This window comes from Nannospalax galili, unplaced genomic scaffold (assembly GCF_000622305.1).
Source record: "Nannospalax galili isolate Female #2095 unplaced genomic scaffold, S.galili_v1.0 scaffold498, whole genome shotgun sequence".
In the NCBI taxonomy this organism is placed as follows: Eukaryota; Metazoa; Chordata; class Mammalia; order Rodentia; family Spalacidae; genus Nannospalax; species Nannospalax galili.
The window spans coordinates 2261912-2280675 of NW_008342032.1; the positions used below are offsets into that span (position 1 = coordinate 2261912).

Consider the following 18764-nt stretch of genomic DNA (forward strand, 5'->3'; position numbering starts at 1 on the left):
CACAAACACAACATTTGCAGCTTTTTTATTTATTTACATTAACTGAAGTTACTGTTGACTTGACAACAAAATCCATTTCTCAATAGTCCTTGGTTTTATTGACTCTTCTAGATTCTTCTTCAGTTCTGTCATCATTCCTTCTTCATTGTGTCTTTCAATTGCTTATCTAAAATGTTCTGAAATAATTATTATACAAGCTGGGAGACATGATGAATCTTTTTTATTAGAAAGAGATGAACCTTCCAAACTCATTTTCAGCTCATCCTCACTGCACACACAATGTGGAGAGGGAATTCAGGTCTTGCAAGTGTCCCAGTGATTAAGCATGCAGAACAGATGTTTCATTTCACAAGTTTTCCCAATTTATTATACATGATATCTCCATCTCTGCTAGAGCAACATTGCTTTTGGGAATAGGCTGTTTCATTTTCCCTTGCAAGTTGATGCATAGAAATAGGCTGTTGAGTCAGTTTCAATTCACCTCAGAAGAGTTGTTTGTTTTCTTGCAAGGTCAACAAGTTCCTATTCCTCAGCAAAGGTTGTCTCCTTAGTACATGCCATTTCCCTTCCAGTTTTTGATTGGATGCACCCCTCTTGTGAGTATGGCGCGGTTTCACATCTTCTTTAAAGTGTTTCTTTACCGTGCCCACTTGGCATGGTAGCTCTTCAAGAATCTCAGCAGCACCTGTCTGTATTATCATTTGCCTTGCCATCATCAGACCCTTGGAGCAGAGGCATCAAATGAACTTCACCTCTCTCTCTTGCACATTTCCTGAGGGCAAAATTGGTGCTTATGGGTCTTTGCCAACCGCCTCTCCCTTGGGATTGACACATGGCCTTTCACAGGTTGTGTTTACAAAAGATTGCCACGTTGATTTACAGAACAGCCTGATTGCTTTGGGAGCCTCACTTTGCTCGGTTCAGAGCTAAAGGAAATGGGACAGGGAAATGAGAAAATAAAATCAGTCCTAAAACAAAGAGGTAAGGCGTCAAGTTTGAATTAACGGAAAGGGCAAAAACTTGAAGAGATAATTGTCAGATCTGAGGTTCTAGTCTCTCTCTTGGCCTAGGCACCAAGCCAGCCCAGCTGCTCTTCTGCTGATTGCTGCTGACCATCCCCCAGCAGTCCTCTTGTCTCTTCCAATAGCACATTCTTTTTAAAATTTTTTAATTTTATATGCATGAGCATTTTGCCTGCATGTATCTATGTAAGTGCACTTCTGTGTGCAATGCTCACAGAGGCCAGAAGAGAATGTCAGATTCCCTGGAACTGGAGTTACCTATTGTGGGTGCTGGGAACCAAACCTGGGTCCTCTGGAAAAGAAGTCAGTGCTCTTAATGGCTGAGTCATCTCTCCAGCCCCTAGTAGCACATTCTTAAGAATGCTCAGATATTTTGACCTCAGACACTGCTGGTCTCAGGGGCAATTGGCATGATCCACAGTGGAAAGCAATTTGTCAGCACACATTAAGAGTTCTGAAAATATTTATACCACCACCATCTCAGGAATTGCACTTCTGAGACTCTATCCATATTAGTCAGGATTCTCTGGAGGAACATATATATATATATATATATAATGTATATGTATATATATCCAGTAGAATGAATATGATATTGATATATATGATTAAGTCAGCTGTCTCACACTGGAGAGGTTGAGAACTTGGTAGTTGCTCAGTCCGCGGGGCTGGGTGCCTCAGCAGTCCCAATCTGTTGCCTAAAACATGGAGGGTTCCTGGAGAGCTGCTGGTCCCTAGTCAAGGATGGAAGCCTAGAAGTGCTGGTTCTGGTATCAGACAATAAATCAAGTCTGTAACAAGAGGGAAGGCCAAAACAAACAAAAGGCAAACAATCTTCCTGCTGCCTGTCCTCTTCATCTGTGCTGCTACTAGAAGGTGCTGCCCATATTTGGGGTAGGTCTGCCCACATTTGGGGTGGGTCTGCCCACATCAATTAAGGCAATCAGGACATTTCCTCAGGTGAGGTTTCCTACTCAGATGATTCTAAATTGTGTCAAATTGACATTAGAATCAACCATCATACTATTCTAGTTAAGAAATTCTAAATGAGAACAAATACTTATGCTCCCCTACATTTTAAATGAAGCTTTGTTTATACAGAGTTAGGAACAGTCCAACTGTCCAATTTCAGAAGAATGGGTGAATAAATAATGGAAAGTCTCCTGCTGGAATATTTTAAAATGATGATTATTTTTATTATTTGCAGTGCTGGGGCTAAAAATTAGGACTTCACACATACCAAGTGGCCACTCTTAACCACAGAACTACACTCTCTTGCCTAAGAATTTTTTAAAAATTATGTTTTATGCACATTTAAAGCCTACTTTTAGTTTTATTTTTAAATTAACATACAATAAAATTGACTTATGTATATAGTTCTATGAGTTTCAGCACTTGTACAGATTCTATGTATCAATCAGGAATATAAAAACAAAAAATGTGACACTGGAGAGATGGCTCAGCAGTTGGGAGCACTGGTTGCTCTTGCAGAGGACCTGGGTTTGGTTCCCAGCACCCAATGGTGGCTAACAACTGTCTGTAGCTCCAGTTCCAGGGGATCCAACACCCTTTTCCAACCTCTGTGGGTATTGCACAACACAGGTGCACTTATCTATACATGCAGGCAATACACTCATACACATAAAAATTTTAAAAATAAGTAAAATAAAAAACCCAAAACATTTTATCATTCCTGGATGCTGCCCTGTGCTATTCCTTTGTAATCGCACCCTATCCTAAATTCTACAGACTATTGCCCTATTCTCCCATTCCTACAGTTCCCTCTTTCCAGGAATGCTATATTCCTGGTGTGTTGGATAGTTTCAGCTGTCAACTTGACAAACTTGGAAAGAGGGAGCCTCAATTGGGGAATTTTTCTATCACATTGGCCTATGTACATGTCTGTGAGGTATTTTCTTCATTGTTGAGTGATGTGGGAAAGTCCAGCCTATCGTGGGTAGTGTCACTCCTGGGAAGGTAGTCCTGGGTTGTGTAAGAAAGGAAGCTGAGCACAGCCAGAGGAGCCAGTCAGTAAGCAGTGTTCCTCTATGGTCTCTGCTTCAGTTCCTGTCTCAAGGAACCCTGGCTTCTCTCAAGGGTTAACTGTGATTGGGATATGTAAACCAAATAAAACCTTTCTTCCCCAAGTTGGTTTTGGGCAGTGTTTTTGTTGCAGCACTAGAAAGGGAACTAGGACAGAAATTGGTGCCAGGAGTGGAGTATTGCTGTGACAGATTTGACTGTGTTGTTTTGGGAAGGATTATGGAGTATTTAGAACTTTGGGCTGCAAAATGGTTGGGTGTGTAGCGGGCTAGTCCATGGGAGCTTAGACGGTAAGAATGTTAAGAGAGGTGCAGATGATGGAGTTCTGGCTTGTGAGTTTCAGAGGGAAGTATGTGAGTCCTGTAAGGACTCTATCTGGGCCACTCGTGATAGTTTGAATTCAGCATCTGTGACTTCTGGTCAGCAGGACTGAAGAATCAGCTGTGATTAACAAGAGACCAGAACCACTGAAGTAAAATCTTTCCTTTACTGGGACAATTGATATTGGTTAGCTGTTGCTGAAAAAATTAACTGTGATCAAGAAGAGATCAGCATAATTGAAGTGAAATCCCCTAGGAACTATTTCCTCAGAGTCAGCACAAAGAAGCTGTAGTCTAGAGGAGGCCAAGGCTGCATCTCAAACTAGAAGCCAGACTTGGCAAAGCATGAGTCTGCCACATGATACTGGTTTTGCTAGTGTGAAACCTGGAAAATTAAAAGACCATGGAGAGAATCTGAGGTTTGGTACCATGTGAGGCCAGGAGAGGCCATTGCTGAAGGTGCAGTGTCAGTTGCAGTGGAGTCCCCCAGGATATAGTAGAGATGCCAGGATCACAGGATGACCACCAAGGACAGCCACAGGTGTGGAGTGGAGCTGGCGGTAGCCTATGAGACAAGTCATGTGTGCTGTGGATGGCAGAGCCAGAGAAGTGGAGTTGCCCAAGCCCTTTAGAGCCAGAAATCATGATATTGGACTTTGAGCTACACTGCTGGACTTTGGTTTTGCTTAAGTGTTCCCAGTTATTCCCTTGTTATTGTTTGAGACAGGGTCTCACTATGTAGTCCTGGTCAGACTGGAACTCACTATGTCGACCAAGTTGGCCTAGAACTGACAGAGATTCATCTGCCTCTGCTTCCTGAGTGATGGGATCAAAAGCATGTGCCACCACATCCAACCAGTTATTCCCTTTTGAAATAAGAACATATTTAACTTGTTTTTTTTATTTTACAGTAGCCCACAGTTAAGAGACTTTGGATTATTTCAAAGAGACAATGAGCTTTTAAATTTTTGGAATTTTTAAAGCTTGTGGGACTTCGGAAGTTGTACTCTGTTTTATTTTTTAATAGTACTATTAACATGAAATCTTAGGGATGAGAAATGGAAGTGTTGTGGTCTAATAATGATATGTTTGTGTGTCAAGTTGACAAGGGGCCAGTTGTGCTAAATGGTTTCAGGTGTCCACTTGACACATCTGGGAAGAGGGACCCTCAATTGAGGAATTTCTCCTATCACACTGCCCTGTGGGCATGTCTGTGAGATATTTTCTTGATCGTTGAGTGATGTGGGAGTACCTAGCCTACTGTGAGCAATGACACTCCTGGGCAAGTGGTCCTGGGTTGTACAAGCAAGCAGTCTGAGCACAGATGAGAGGAGAAAGCCAGTAAAAGGAATTCCTCTGTGGTCTCTGCTTCACTTTCTGCCTCGAGATCCCTGTCTTGAATTCCTGCCCTGGCTTCCCTCAATGATGAACTGTGATCTGGATGTGTAAGCCAAATAAACCCTTTCTTCCCCAGGTTGGTTTTGGTCGGTTTTATTTATTTTTTATTCATTTTTTCACAGCAATAGAAAGCTATCTAGGATACATGGAATCATCAGTTTGTAAGTTTTTGAGACTGGTTTATTTAGCCTAATGCCTTTAAGTTTCAGCCTTGTAATTGCATCTATCAAGATTAGTTCCTTTTTATTATGGTGAGATCTTGTCATGCTATGGTTGGATTATAATTGACGGGCCTGGAACTCACTATGTAGACTAAGCTGGCCTCCATCTCACAGAAATCCACCTTGTCAGGGCTGGAGAGATGGCTCAGCGGTTAAGAGTACTGACTGCTCTTGCAGAGGACCCGGGTTCGATTCCCAGCATCCACACGGTGGCTATGAATTATCCTTAACTGTAGTTCCAGGGGAATCTGAAGCCCTTTTCTGACCTCCGTGGCATTGTACAACATGGGTGCACTCACATGCATGCAGGCAATACACTCATACACATAAAATAAAAATTAAAAATAAAATATTAAAAAAAAAGAAATCTACCTTGTCTCTGCCTCTGGAGTGCTGGGATTAAGGTGTGTACAACCACACCTGGTTTAGGCAAGTTTTTTATTTCTCTGCTTCAACTGTCTCCTGCTACCAGCCAGCATGTAAGTGCTAGTGTTCAGAGACCCTACTTCCTCTACTAATATAAACACTGAGTCTTGTCCACAGAGCCCCTTCCTTACTGTGTTTACTGTTTTTGTAGGAGTAGCGCTGTGAATCACAACAGCTTCTCATATCATGGAGGTTCCTCCTGCCCCTCTGGCTGTTGCTCTATGGCTGCTCCAGCAACTGGCTTGTGCTTCTCAAATTTTTCTCTGAATCAATGACCTCTCATGTTCTCTTTCACCTTGGGGAGAGGGGAGCTCCCACTGCATCTCTAATGGTCAGTCCGGTGACACCATTCCATCCATTGTTCACAGGTACAGTGAGGTGAGGAGATGGGTTAAGGGGGTGCTATGACACTGCTCACTCTGACCACTGTCTGACTAACTGCAGACTTGAGCCTCATTCAGTGTTTTCTCTTGGCCCTGATGTCTCTTCCTCCTTTCCATCTTTCTAGACTAGCTCCAAACCATCAGGTTCATGAATGACCACCACTGTGGACCAGGACTAATCTCCTTGTCGCTCTATTCCCAGCCACCTTGAAATCATAGGACAGCCCTACTGTCTACAAGCCTTCCAAAAGTCACAGGACGTTCTGACACTTGGGTGGCATAGTTGCTGAAGCATGTTAAAGACCTGTAGGGGGCGATATTGTCCCACACCACATGTTTCTCTACTGGTGTTTTGACACCAGCTGTTGAATCACAAAGCATTTGTAGTTTCTAAACAGTTTACATTAAATATTCTCTACTACTATAACAAAATATTAAATTATTGAAAGGCAAAGAAATTGGGGGCTGTAACAATATCAAAATACTGGTGGAAGCACAAAAATAGAATCTGTTTAGTCTAGTTTTTAGACCATTTGTTAATTTCTCTTTTAACTAAAATCCCAACGTTGCATGTCCTTTTGCTGGGTTGCAAGATTGTTATGGCGCTTTAATTTTTTAAAATTTATTTTTATTTTTTATTTTTATTTTATGTGTATGAATGTGTATGTGTATGAATTGCCTGCATGCTGCATGTGTGTAAGTGCCCCCATGCGGTACAATCACCAGGGAGGTCAGAAGAAGGCATCATATACCCTGGAATTAGAGTTACTAACGGTTGTTAGCCACCATGTGGGTGCTGGGAATTGAGCATGGGTCCTCTGCAAGAGCAGTCAGCACTCTTAACCACTGAGCCATCTCTCCAGTCCCTAATTTAGATTTATTTGTGTGTGTGTGCATGGAGAGGCCAGAGGCACTGGATCCCACTGGAGTTGGAGTTATAGGCAGTTATGAGTTGCCTGACTGACATAGGTGCTGGACGTCAAACTGTTTGTTTGTTTGTAGAACAGCAAGTGCTCTTAACTGCTGAACCATCTCTCCATCCCCTTACTATGGTTCTTGATTTTAATTTTCTATGCTTAAAATATTGTAGGCATTGATCACTGAGTTTTAAAACGTCTAAAAACATTTCAGTAATATTCTGAGTTTCTTAGTAAAAAAAGAGAAAAGTCTCTTCCCTTTATTGTACAGAAATAGCAAATCACTAAAGAGATGGATATTCTCTTTAGAAGAAAATACAAATGGGACATATTCTAATAAGCACAAGGACAATGCTCTTGATGTGTGTGCAGTGGACATGTGTTTGGCTCTTTTTGGGTGAGCTGTTTCACATATGCTAGTTCATGCTGTTCCTTCCCGTGCCTGGCTGCCTGATGATGAAAGGGCATGTGATGGTGGTAATGGATCAAAGGATGACTCCTAGCTTTCTATGTTGAGTAACTAAGAGCGTGAGATGAGAGGATTGGGGAGACTGTGTTCTAGGGGAGAATTTTGGTATTCAACAAATGACTATTAAGTAAGCATTTGTATAGCTTAAGGCTCATCTCTCTGCAGTTGCTGGTGGGGGGATGTGGGTAAACCAACAGGTTTTGGCCCTGAGAAAGCTAGGCTACTCTGGAGTCCAGTTAAGTGGAAGGAGAAACCCAGGTTTGGGTTGAGGGTCTAAAGTCAGCAATCTGTCACAATAACAAAGAAATGGTGGTCCACACTAAAATGTTCAGAAAGACTAGCTTCTCAAGGTACTTCATGTTCCTGTTTGGCCTCCAACTCCTGGAAGAGTTCTCTAGTATTTTCTTTAACTATTGAAAATTATTCTTCAGTTATTTATATGACCTGAAAACAAGTATATAATACAGATTCCAAATATCTATTTTAATGTTTGAGTATCCTTGAAATATAAATAAAAGAAGCTTTGGGATTTCATGAAGTGAGAACATAAAAGTGTATAAATCAGAATTGAGGATGAGGGTTCAAAAAATGGCAAAGCTAGGTCAGGCCTATGGGTGCACACCTTTAATCTGAATATTTGGAAGGCAGAGGCAGATGGATCTCTGTGGGTTCAAGGTCAGCCTAGTCTACATAGCAGGCTCTAGGCCAGCCAGGGCTACATAGTGAGACCCTATCTCAAAAAAAAAAAAAAAAAGGTAAAGCTGTAGATGGCTCATAAAAGCATGTAGATGGTTCATCAGAGCATAATATTTTCAACCCCCTCCCCCAGTCTTAAAATATAAATAAATGCTTTTGGTTTTGCCTCTAAACTTGGAGACAAAACATTTATTCATACAGAGGTCCTGAGTGAGTGACACCCTGGATCCCACCCACCTCTTCTTCATCACTGAGTGTTTTCGTCAAGCATTAAGTGGATTCTTCCAGGGGAAAGGCTGCCACAGGTTTGGTCTCCTTTTGGGTAATTAGACCTCTCTACCTTAGCAAGTTCTTTGTGTATTGGAGCCTGCAGGGAGAGTCAGATTACATGGTGAATGGAGGGGGCCCCAGTTGTACCTTGAAGGGATGGGAGCTATAGAACCATGAGGTCTGAACCCAGAGTTCAGTGCCTTTCGATAGTACCCCTAGTCCTCTAGGCAATCCCCAGTTAAGGACCAGTGCCAGCATCACATTTACTCATTATTGATTCCCCAGGTTTGCCCCTCTACCTGTCACAGAGATGAAGGACATAGAGTGGCCGGGTGGCAGAATTTAGGAGTATACTCTTTGTACTCACATTACACTTGGGTAGTCTGGAATTGGGCCAGGGAAAGCCCTGTTGATGAATCTACATTACTGTAGAGCATCATTTAAGAGAGTGATTCAAGTCTACCCACATTTAATGGCTTCCTGGGCTCTCTGTGAACCACTTCTTTTTAATCCTCTGCCATTATTACCTACCAGTCTCTCATTTTCCCTGCTCCAGCTATCTCTCCTTCTTCTTTTTCCTCAAAACTGAGTATACTTTTACCTGGTGGCCTTCATATTTGCAGTTCCTTTGCCTAGAACATTCTTTCCTTAGATCTGTACTCCTTACTCCTTTACCTCCTTCAAATCTCGACTCTAAGATCACTTTTGAAAAAGACCCACTGTTTCAAAGCCCACATTTCCCCTTTACTACCCACACCTGCTGTGCTCACAATCCACATTTTTTGGCAAAATATGTACCAGCTTCTAGCACATATCACTTACACATGTATTATTTTTACAGTTTATTGTCTATGTCCTCCAACTAGAATATATCTCTACAAAGGGTGGAATGTTTGCCTTTTGTTCATAGCTCATTCCTCTGTGCCTACAACAGTGCCTTCTGGACAGTAATCTATACAACAGTCAAGAAAAATACAGCTTGATTTGATTTCTCCTGTTAAAACTAGCATGCCTGTCACTCTGGGTTAGCCTTCCCCCAACACTGCCAATCTATTGCCAATCAATCCTTAGTGTGACATTACCTGCCCTTGACTATAATACCTACTTGGTCCTCACACAGTAATCAGCATCCGTAATCCACTGAATTCAGCCACACAGTGTTGGAAGCTGGCCAAGTCTCAAAGTCCTGTCAGTTCATGCTCGCTTCCTCCCTGTACTCTTCGCCTGTCCACTCCCTACAGTCAGGCCCTTGACAGTTTTCTGTTCTATTAGTCCCTAAAGAGTGGCCATGGGACCAGGTGCCAGTTGCACCAGCTATGCCTGTTTTGATCCTCTGGAAAAAGAGCCCTTTCCTTCCAAGTTTGTTGTCAACCATTAGAGGGAAATAGACCTGGAATAACGAAAGCAACTAACAAGGAACTGAAATGTTTGTGAGAATCTTACAAAATTATGACTAGTGTGTTTTATCAGTTTTACTTCCTGACTCATTTTTAAAAAGTTATATCAAATTGTCATCTTCCAGTATATATACCCCTTTTAAGGAAAAGTACTTTAAGAATTCCTCAATTATGTAAAAAAAAAATAGAAAGCATTTATTAAGCAGTTGCTATGTATTTAGCATGATAATGCATCTTCATATGAACGATCTCATGTAATTCTCACAATATCTCAGTGATGTCAATGTTGTCAAGCCTCCCATTTTACAGAGGAGAAAATTAAGGTCAAGAGAAGGTCTATGATCCTTAAATTTGTCCTGCTAGTAAGTGGAGGAGTCTAAGATTAAGCTTCTATTCAAATTTTTCAATAACTATAAAATATCTCTAATACATGGAGAAGCTAAAACCCATTAGGAAAATATCACTTGTTCATGTCTCTGAATAAGCAACACAAGCATGAATGACATTGCCAATTGTCATCCAGAAGAGACACAAGTGCCATGTTGCCTCTCTTTTGAAGCCTTTATGTTCAATGTCTAGTGCCGTATATTATTGCATTGAAAAAAATGCATCACTGAGTAACTCCAATGTAGCAGAAAATAGTCTGGCGCTGTGGAAAAAGAGGTTAGCAAAAATCAAACACAGTCCTCATATTCATATAACACATTTCCTTTTGAAGTCAACTTCTTGGCTATATGTATCCATAGAATTTTAAATACTTTAAACCGAAAAAAAAATAAAATACTTTAAACCAATATAAGTGTGAATCTCATTGCTAGAAACAAAACTAATATAATGTATACACAAATTATTACATAAAGCAATGTTTACCTAAGTATTATTTGTAATGGTGAGATGGTAGAAACAACTGATAGATCCAGCATTAGGAAAATCATTAGATATTTTGTGGTATAGCATTACATTTGAATATAATAGTCATTCATAACAGTGTCTTTAAATATTATTGTAAGCAAATGTTGACATGTAGTGTTAAATTAGAAAAGCTCACTGTAAAATGATCTAGTATGTTTTTCAGCATATTAAATAATATATAGGACATTGTTTACATATATTAGATAAACTAAACTACATGAAATTAACATTTTATAGATCAAATAGTCAAATATCAATAGCGTAATGAAAGCAAATCTAAAAGTAAATGTTAATCTTATGAGTGAAATGTTAAACGTTAATTATTTCTTGGTGATGAGATTATCAGCAACTTCTATTCTCTTCCTAATGATTTTTTTGCATTTTCCAATTTTCAACAGCGTGCATGTATCATTTTCTGTAAAAATATTATTGTAAAACAAAAAGAATAAATGTGCCCCGTTCAGTCACTTTACTAAATACAGTCTGGTTGAGTCCCTGTAATCCATCATGCTATAGCTACGGCAAATGCAGCCATGGACCATTAATTCCATTTCTACAAGCTGCAGTAAACACTCGGCTCACAACAATATTTTCAGATGATAATCTGAAGCAGAGGTTTAGCCCGGACAGAAGACATGCCAGGCTTTCAGGGCTTTGTGTAATGGAAATGACTTCTTTTAAAAAAAATTTTATCCATTGTTTTATGTGTATGTGTGTATTGCCTGCAGGTATGTAAGTACACCCATGTTGTGCTATGTCCCTGGAGGTCAGAAGAGGGCATCGGATTCCCTGGAACTGGAGTTAAGGATGGTTGTTAGCCCCAGCCATGTGGGTGCTGGGAACCAGATCCAGGTCCTTTGCAAGCGCAGCCAGTGCTCTTAACGGCTGAACCATCTCTCCAGCCCCAGAAATGACTTTTTAATACTGACTGCTTGAAGATGGATTTCTAAAACCTGGCTAATAACATTTTCAAGAAGGATATGTGAATTTCTCATTGATGATCTCAACTCCTTGCAAATCAACATTTGGAAAAATGTATTTTTTGAAAACCAAAAGATAAGTATGTTATAAAGTTCTAGCTCTTGAGGACAATGGTGAGAAATCATATACGATGGGCAGAGATCTCTTCAAAAAATTATAACTGGGCATGGTGGCACATGCCTTTAGTCCTAGCATTAGGAGGCAGAGGCAGGTGGATCTCTGTGAGATGAAGGCAAGTCTGGTCTACATAGTGAGTTCCAGGCTAAATGAGGCTCCAAGGGGACCCTGTCTCAGAAAAACAGTGAAATAAAACAAAGAATTATTGCATTTATTTATTTGTGTGTGTTGTGCATATGTTGTCGTGTATGTGTGTGTCTGCCATAATACATATGTGGAGATTGGAGGACAACTTCTGGACTTGGTTCTCTCCTTCCATCATATGGGTCCTGGGGATCAAACTCAGGTCATCAGGCTTGGCATCAGGCACTCTTACCAGATGAGCATCTCACTGGCCCATGTCTTTTTAAAATGGATGATCCGAAACAGATTAGTCCTTTACCAGTCGGTGCTGATAAATAAATTAACAACTCTGAAGTTGTTAATTCAGCCAGGAGTGATGGAAAATGAGGTATTTAGGGAAGTAGGTTATTATTCTAAAAGCTTATTGTATCTTTTTTATCCTTATACTTCTAACTTTGTAAGTTACTATTTACATATATGTATGTATTGTACCTATATACTTACTAATACTGTCATAGAATATATAAAATACACTCATTAAAATGCATATGTATATACATATTTTGGTGAGTATATTTCATACATATGTATATATGTATAATATATATGTATACATACATACATAGCCCTCCATATCTGTGGGTTATGCATCATTGTATTCAATCAACTATGAGTCGAATGTATATTTTAATTAATATTTAAAACATCATACTATAAAAATTTGCTTCATGTTAATTAGTAGATATGAAAAGCATTACCATTGAAATCTACCTGATGACTTTATATCCATTCTCAGGTGCCAAGGAGCTCAGAATGTAACCAACTGTGACTAGTAATAATCTGATATATAGAGATTAGAAACACATGTGCAAACATCTTAACGTCAATTGCATTAAAAATGAATTTTTCTGTATGAAACTGTGTATTTTAATAATGAAATGGAGATCCTTTTCAGAGTTTAAAACCTCATTTAATTTTATGTCTTACAAGGTTTATACAGAGAACAATATTGTATAATATGAAACAGTATATTTTAAAAAGAAACAAGATATTTTTAAAGGTTAAAACCTCATTCAGTTTTATGTCTTATATGATTTATACTGAGTACAATAATGTATAACTGTATTAATTCAACACCGTGAACCTAAAAATTTACAGCCAATTTTGAAAGAGATACATTTTTGCTCTGGAAACTGTTAATGACTATGTCAATGGTGTTGTAATGAAATGCTTCTACTAATTATGTGGTTATTAAATAAAATTTAAAAAATATTTTAAAAATCTTTTAAAAGTTAGCATACTAATGAAAGGTTTTATTATAGCATTTTCAAACAGTTCATTTTGTTAGGTCCTCCTCCCCGTTCCTATCTCCTGCGCCTCATTTACACTCTTCCACTCCCAGAATTCCCCTTGCCACTTTCATGTCTCATGTAGTCTATTGGCCTCCCCACCCCTGTACCTTCTCATGGGCCCCATTCTAGTTTCAGAACTTCACGCTCACTCTCCCATAAATATACCATATAAAATTATAACTTGCAGGGACTGGAGAGATGGCTCAGCAGTTAAAAGCACTAGCAGCTCTTGTAGAAGACCAGGATTCGTGTCCCAGCACCCACATGGCGGCTAACAGCCATCCTTAATTCCAGTTCCAAATGATCTGATACCCTCTTCTGGGTTCTGTGGGCAGTGCAGATATGGGTGTACTTACGCACAAGTGAAACACTCATACATACAAAAATAAATTTTAAAAATACAAGTTACAATCCACATATGAGAGAAAACACTGTTTGTCTTTCTAAAACTGGGATGTCTCATTAAGATAATTTAGATTCATTCATTTCCTGTAAATTTTATAATTTCATTTTTCTTTATTGCTGAATAAAACTCCATTGCATTTGTGTAACACATTATTGTACATGTAGATGCATTTCATAGCATTTATATTATGTTAGGTATTATAAGTAATCTAGAGTTTATTTAAATTATATGGGAAGATTTGAATAGATTATGTGGGAATATTTGACCATTTAATATGGACTTGAGTTCCCTGAGATTTCTGATATCCAAGGAGGTCCTAAAACCAGTGTCTTAGAATACCAATGAACAACTATGTACACATGCAGAAACACACAGACACTTTACATTTTAATGAGTGCTTCCTATGTCCTGGGCACTATGCTAAGATTAGGTGTACTTAGTGAGCAATGGCTACAAGTGTCTTACAACTTAATAGCAAAGACAGGAAAACATGCAAGCACAACTTTACCCATGTTGAGAAATGGATGAAGGTGAACAGGACCAGAAGAGCATGTTGGATTCTCTGGAACTCGAGTTACAAACAGTTTTGAGCCACCATGTAGGTGCTGGGAACTGAACCTGGCCCTCTGCAAGAGCAGCCAGCACTCTTAACTGTTGGACCATCTCTCCAGCCCCTGTTTTGTTTGTTGAGACAGGGTCTCCTGTAGCCCAGGCTGGTCTCAAGCTTGATGAATAGCAGAGGATGACTTTGAATTTCTGATCCTCCTGCCTTTACTTCTTAAATGCTATGATTAAAGGCATGTGATACTACACTTGACTAAAAGATACTTTTAACACCTTTCTTATATACATAAAACCTTGGACTCTGCATAAGCTTGGGGTAAGGTATATCTCGAAACTGACATGGAATTGGGAATTGTCCCAGCAATGGCACCAATGTATCCTAAATACAGCTCTGACTCTCTTTGACTCTACTGACTTTCTCAATGGAGGCCCTTGTTGTAGAATTCACCTACAATAATTATCCCATTGTCATATTCTGTGGCAAACTGTAGCATTTTGATGACCATTCTGCTTTTCAATGGGACTACAGATAGCTATTTGTTCAATTTGACAGGGCAAAGTGGGCAGTAATGAAATGGTATCCATCTAAAGAGCAGTCCTCATTTTTAAACCCTACTGCAGTCAAGTATGTGACCCATGCACTTTGCTACATGATGACAATAGCACATAAATATTAATCATGTTTAGCATTTAATCCATTTCAATCATACTAGTCTGTCATGATATAATAAATTACAAGAAAGTCTACCAACAACCACCTCCTTCAAATAGTACCTATTGAACTGTTCTTAATTTTTTATGTAATCACAAAACTTAAAAATTGCTTGTAAATCAGCAAAGCTAGCCAAAAATTACTCCTGTCACCAACAAAAGAAAATCCACGGTAACATTGCTGAGTGTTTTTTTAATGCAAAAAAACAAAAACAAAAACAAATGCTAGTGGCAGATTTTAAAGCATAAAATTTATCTCAACATATGTGATTTTATTTCCAAGAAAAAATCCCAGGACTGAAGAATGAAGTTTCAAAAAGTTACTTTTTTGTCTCCCAGCAAGGAAGAAGCGATGGACAATAACGAATAGAACTGTGTGATAGCCTGTGAGGTTTGGAATTATACCATTGTTATAAAAAGAAAATAAAATACATTTACCCTGCACCGTCCCCACCATACACACACATTTCCAGCAAGAGGTGAAAAATAAACATACCTGGGCTGGAGAGATGGCTCAGCGGTTAAGAACACCAGGTTCGAATCCCAGCACCCCCATGGAAGCTAACAACTGTCCGCAACCCCAGTTCCTGGGGATCCGACAGCCTCTTCTGTCCTCTGCGGCCATTGTATGACACGGGTGCATTTACCTACATACACATAAAAATACACATAAAGTAAAAATAATAAAATAAAATATTTTTATAAATATATAAATATACCAAATGAAATTGCGTTTAATTTTATGATCAGATTTTTATAATATGCCATCACAAATGGGAGCAGATATCTAAAAAATTACACTATCAACTCAATTCCTCTGCCTCTCCCTCCCAACTTTGAAAAGCAGCAGAGCAGTGGTTGGAACAATGTTTGGTTGGGGCTGTGTTTGGTGAAAAAAGGAAGCAGGAAATCCATAAGAGATGGGTCTTCCACTCTCCTTGATTCTACTCTTCCCAAAAGAGGGCAAGCAATAGCTCTCACTTTTTGGGACAGCGTGTTTGCCTTGGAGGTTGCTTCTTCCAGTATCTTGGAAGTGCTACGCAGTCAGAAGGGCTTGGACAGTATCATTCTTGGGTGTAAGAGACCCCTTTTTTCTTGTGCTGCTGACAAACTAGTTGGACATTCTTGAAACGTTATATTCACTTTGTACATACTTGTGGTTTGAATATGAAAAATCCCCCACAGATGCGCATTTTGCAGGCTTGTTCCCCAGATGGTGGTGCTATTTTGAGAGGTAATGGCAATGTTAGGAGGTGGGGCCCCTCTGGAGGCATCTGCTTTTGAAGATTATACCTGGTCCCTGGTCTCTTCCTTTCTCTGCTTCCTGGCTACCATGAAGGGTTCTACCCAGCATTATAGATTGAAACCATAAGCTGAAATAAATGATTCCTCCATTAAGTTGTTTTCTAGGGTATTTTGCCACAACAATCAAAGTTTTACTGACAGTATTATTATTTATCTTTTCATCTGTGAAATTGGGATAAAGAATAGTTTGCCTTAAAGAGCGATGAGATTGTCTTAGAACTATATACTGAATACAGTAAACACAATCATGTACTATTATATTTCATAGAGACTTAATTTTATCAATCCAAATTAATGTGTGCTGGAATGTTTACATTAGAATCAGCTTGTGAGAGCTTCATGTGAATATTTTTGCCAACTCATGGAGACTGAGAAACTGCCTTTGAAGACCACATACTTCTCAGTTCACATAGTGGGTTTTACATCATTACAAAGACCATGTTCACTCTCTTCAAAATTCTTTACCCTCTGCTTAGTTGACAATATCTCCTTTTTAAAAATGAGATAGGGAAGGGAAGATGCCATGATCTTGAAGGTGATCTTCCCAGGGTGAGGCTTATCCATTGCACTCCAGATGTGCTGATCCTGTGATTTCCCCAAATGTGGGAAATTTGACGGAATAATTTGTAGTAGTTGGGGACTGTGTTCATGCTCTCTCCTTTAGGGAAAAATGTCAGATTACACATAGTAAGTGAAGTTCAGTTTTGTTGTATGTGTCTGTGTTTCCAAGTACACAATTTTTGCAGTTGTGATCAGAATGTGGGAAATCCACAGCGCTGTGACTGTAAGATTTCTATGTGGGACCCAGGATAGCCTTTTACTCCATGTGATACTTGTATGGAGTCTTTGTTCTTACTGAGCATCAATGTCTACATTTGGAAAATGACAGAGAGTAGATTCAGACTCCAAAGGCTCTATAAATGCTATTTCCTATACTAAGAACAAATACTGTCTCATTCTAGTGACATGAGGTATCTAAAATAGACAAACGCATAGGTATAAAAAGTAGACTATTGGTTACCAGGGACTTATAGGAGACTGGTGGGAATAGAGTTTCTATTTGAAATAGATAGTGGTCATGTCTACACAAAAATATGAGTGTACTTAGTGTCACTCAATTGTATACTTTAAAATTGTAGATTTATGTTATGCATATTTACCAGAGTTAAGAGAATTTATCCATACATACAACTGTTTTGCAGACAAGACTATGAAAGCAAGTGAAATTTTCTAAGATCTATAGATTCAGGCTCATTAGTTTTACAAAAAAGAGACTTGTGATTTATGGATGAAGGTCAAGGAGTCTTTTCCCATCCCTCTCTTGGTTGGCATTACCATGGTTTTCTTACACTCTCAAAGCTCTGGAGCTACTTCCTATCTCTCTCAAAAGAAGTCAAAAGTCTGGTTTCTCTACAAGTGGTGCTTTAAAAACTTTATAATAATCACATGAAGATCTTGTAAAAATTCTAATTCTGTTTCAGGGTGGGGCCTAAGAGTCTTTACTCAGTTCCATCATGGCTAGAGAATTTGAATTTTATTGTGCTTTTCTTTCTTTCTTTTTCCTCCCTCCCTCCCTCCCTCCCTTCCTTCCTTCCTCCATTCCTCCATTCTTTCCTCCCTCCCTTCCTTTCCCACCCTCCCTCCCTCTCTCTCCCCTTCTTCCCTTCCTCCCTCCTCCCCTCCCTCCTTTCCTTCCTTCCTCTCTGAGACAGGATCTCCCAAAGCTGGACTAGAACTTGCAGTCTCCTACCTTAGCTTCTCCAGTGCTGGACTCAGCAGCACCTGGTCAAGAATTCACAGTTCGAGAGTGTCCAATTGAAAATGCTGCTCATTTCATTTTTTTCCTCGTGTCATGCATCCTGTCTGCAATTCTGAACTGATAACATTTTCAGCACAGTGAGATCCCATCTCTGCTCAGATGTTAATATGTGTACAGAGGCTAGCTTGCTGCAGCTCTTGGCTTCTCATCCACCTGGACTATTCTCATTTCATGTGGGAAGCTGTGTGTACACATCCCTTGGTTTTTCTCTTGCTTTTCCATTACTAATTTTTTTTCCTGTGTGCTCACAAGGTAGCACACTTAAAATATGTTCAGAAATACCACTGTTAATGCTTTGTCTGTCACTGTACATAGACAGGAAACAAGTCAATAAATCACTAGAACTTAGTCTATAACAAAATGTCATAAATTGAGTAGCTTGAACAATATATATTTATTTTATCACAGATTAGAAGCTGGAAAGTTCAAGACCAAAGTCTGACTGGTTTTTGTGAGGACTCTTTTCCTTGCTTGCAGATGGCTGTCTTCTTGATGTCATTATCTGGCAGAAACTGTCTTTTCTCTCTGTCTCTCACTGTCTCTGTCTCTCTCTGTCTCTGTCTCTTTCTCTCTCTGTCTCTCTCTCATCTTTTAAGGTCACCATTCTATCAAATTAGAACCTACCCCATGATCATAATTCACCTTACTTACTTCCTAAAGGCCCTATCTCCAAAAGCATTCATACTGGGAATAATCTGGATGGGGTACAATGCTGTCAATAGTAATCACTAACACAAAAAGACTAAGTCCCCAGTGTAACAGTAATGGAATAACACAGTAAATAGCACACATTTTTATCAAATGCTAATTATTGTTGACTCTAATCCTGTTAAACTTTTTCTTTGTCTTTCTGAAACGACTGAAGAATTTCAACCTGTCACCAGAGTTCTCTCAAAGTCTTTTGCAAGATCA

At 39.3% G+C, this 18764-nt stretch overlaps 1 non-coding gene across 1 annotated transcript; it reads left to right on the top strand.

Moving 5' to 3' along the window:
* Positions 1–16537: 16537 nt before the first annotated feature.
* LOC115071219 lies at positions 16538–16694 on the top strand. Its single transcript, XR_003850325.1, has one exon. It is a non-coding gene; the product is annotated as a U1 spliceosomal RNA (small nuclear RNA).
* The last annotated feature ends 2070 nt before the right edge of the window (positions 16695–18764 follow it).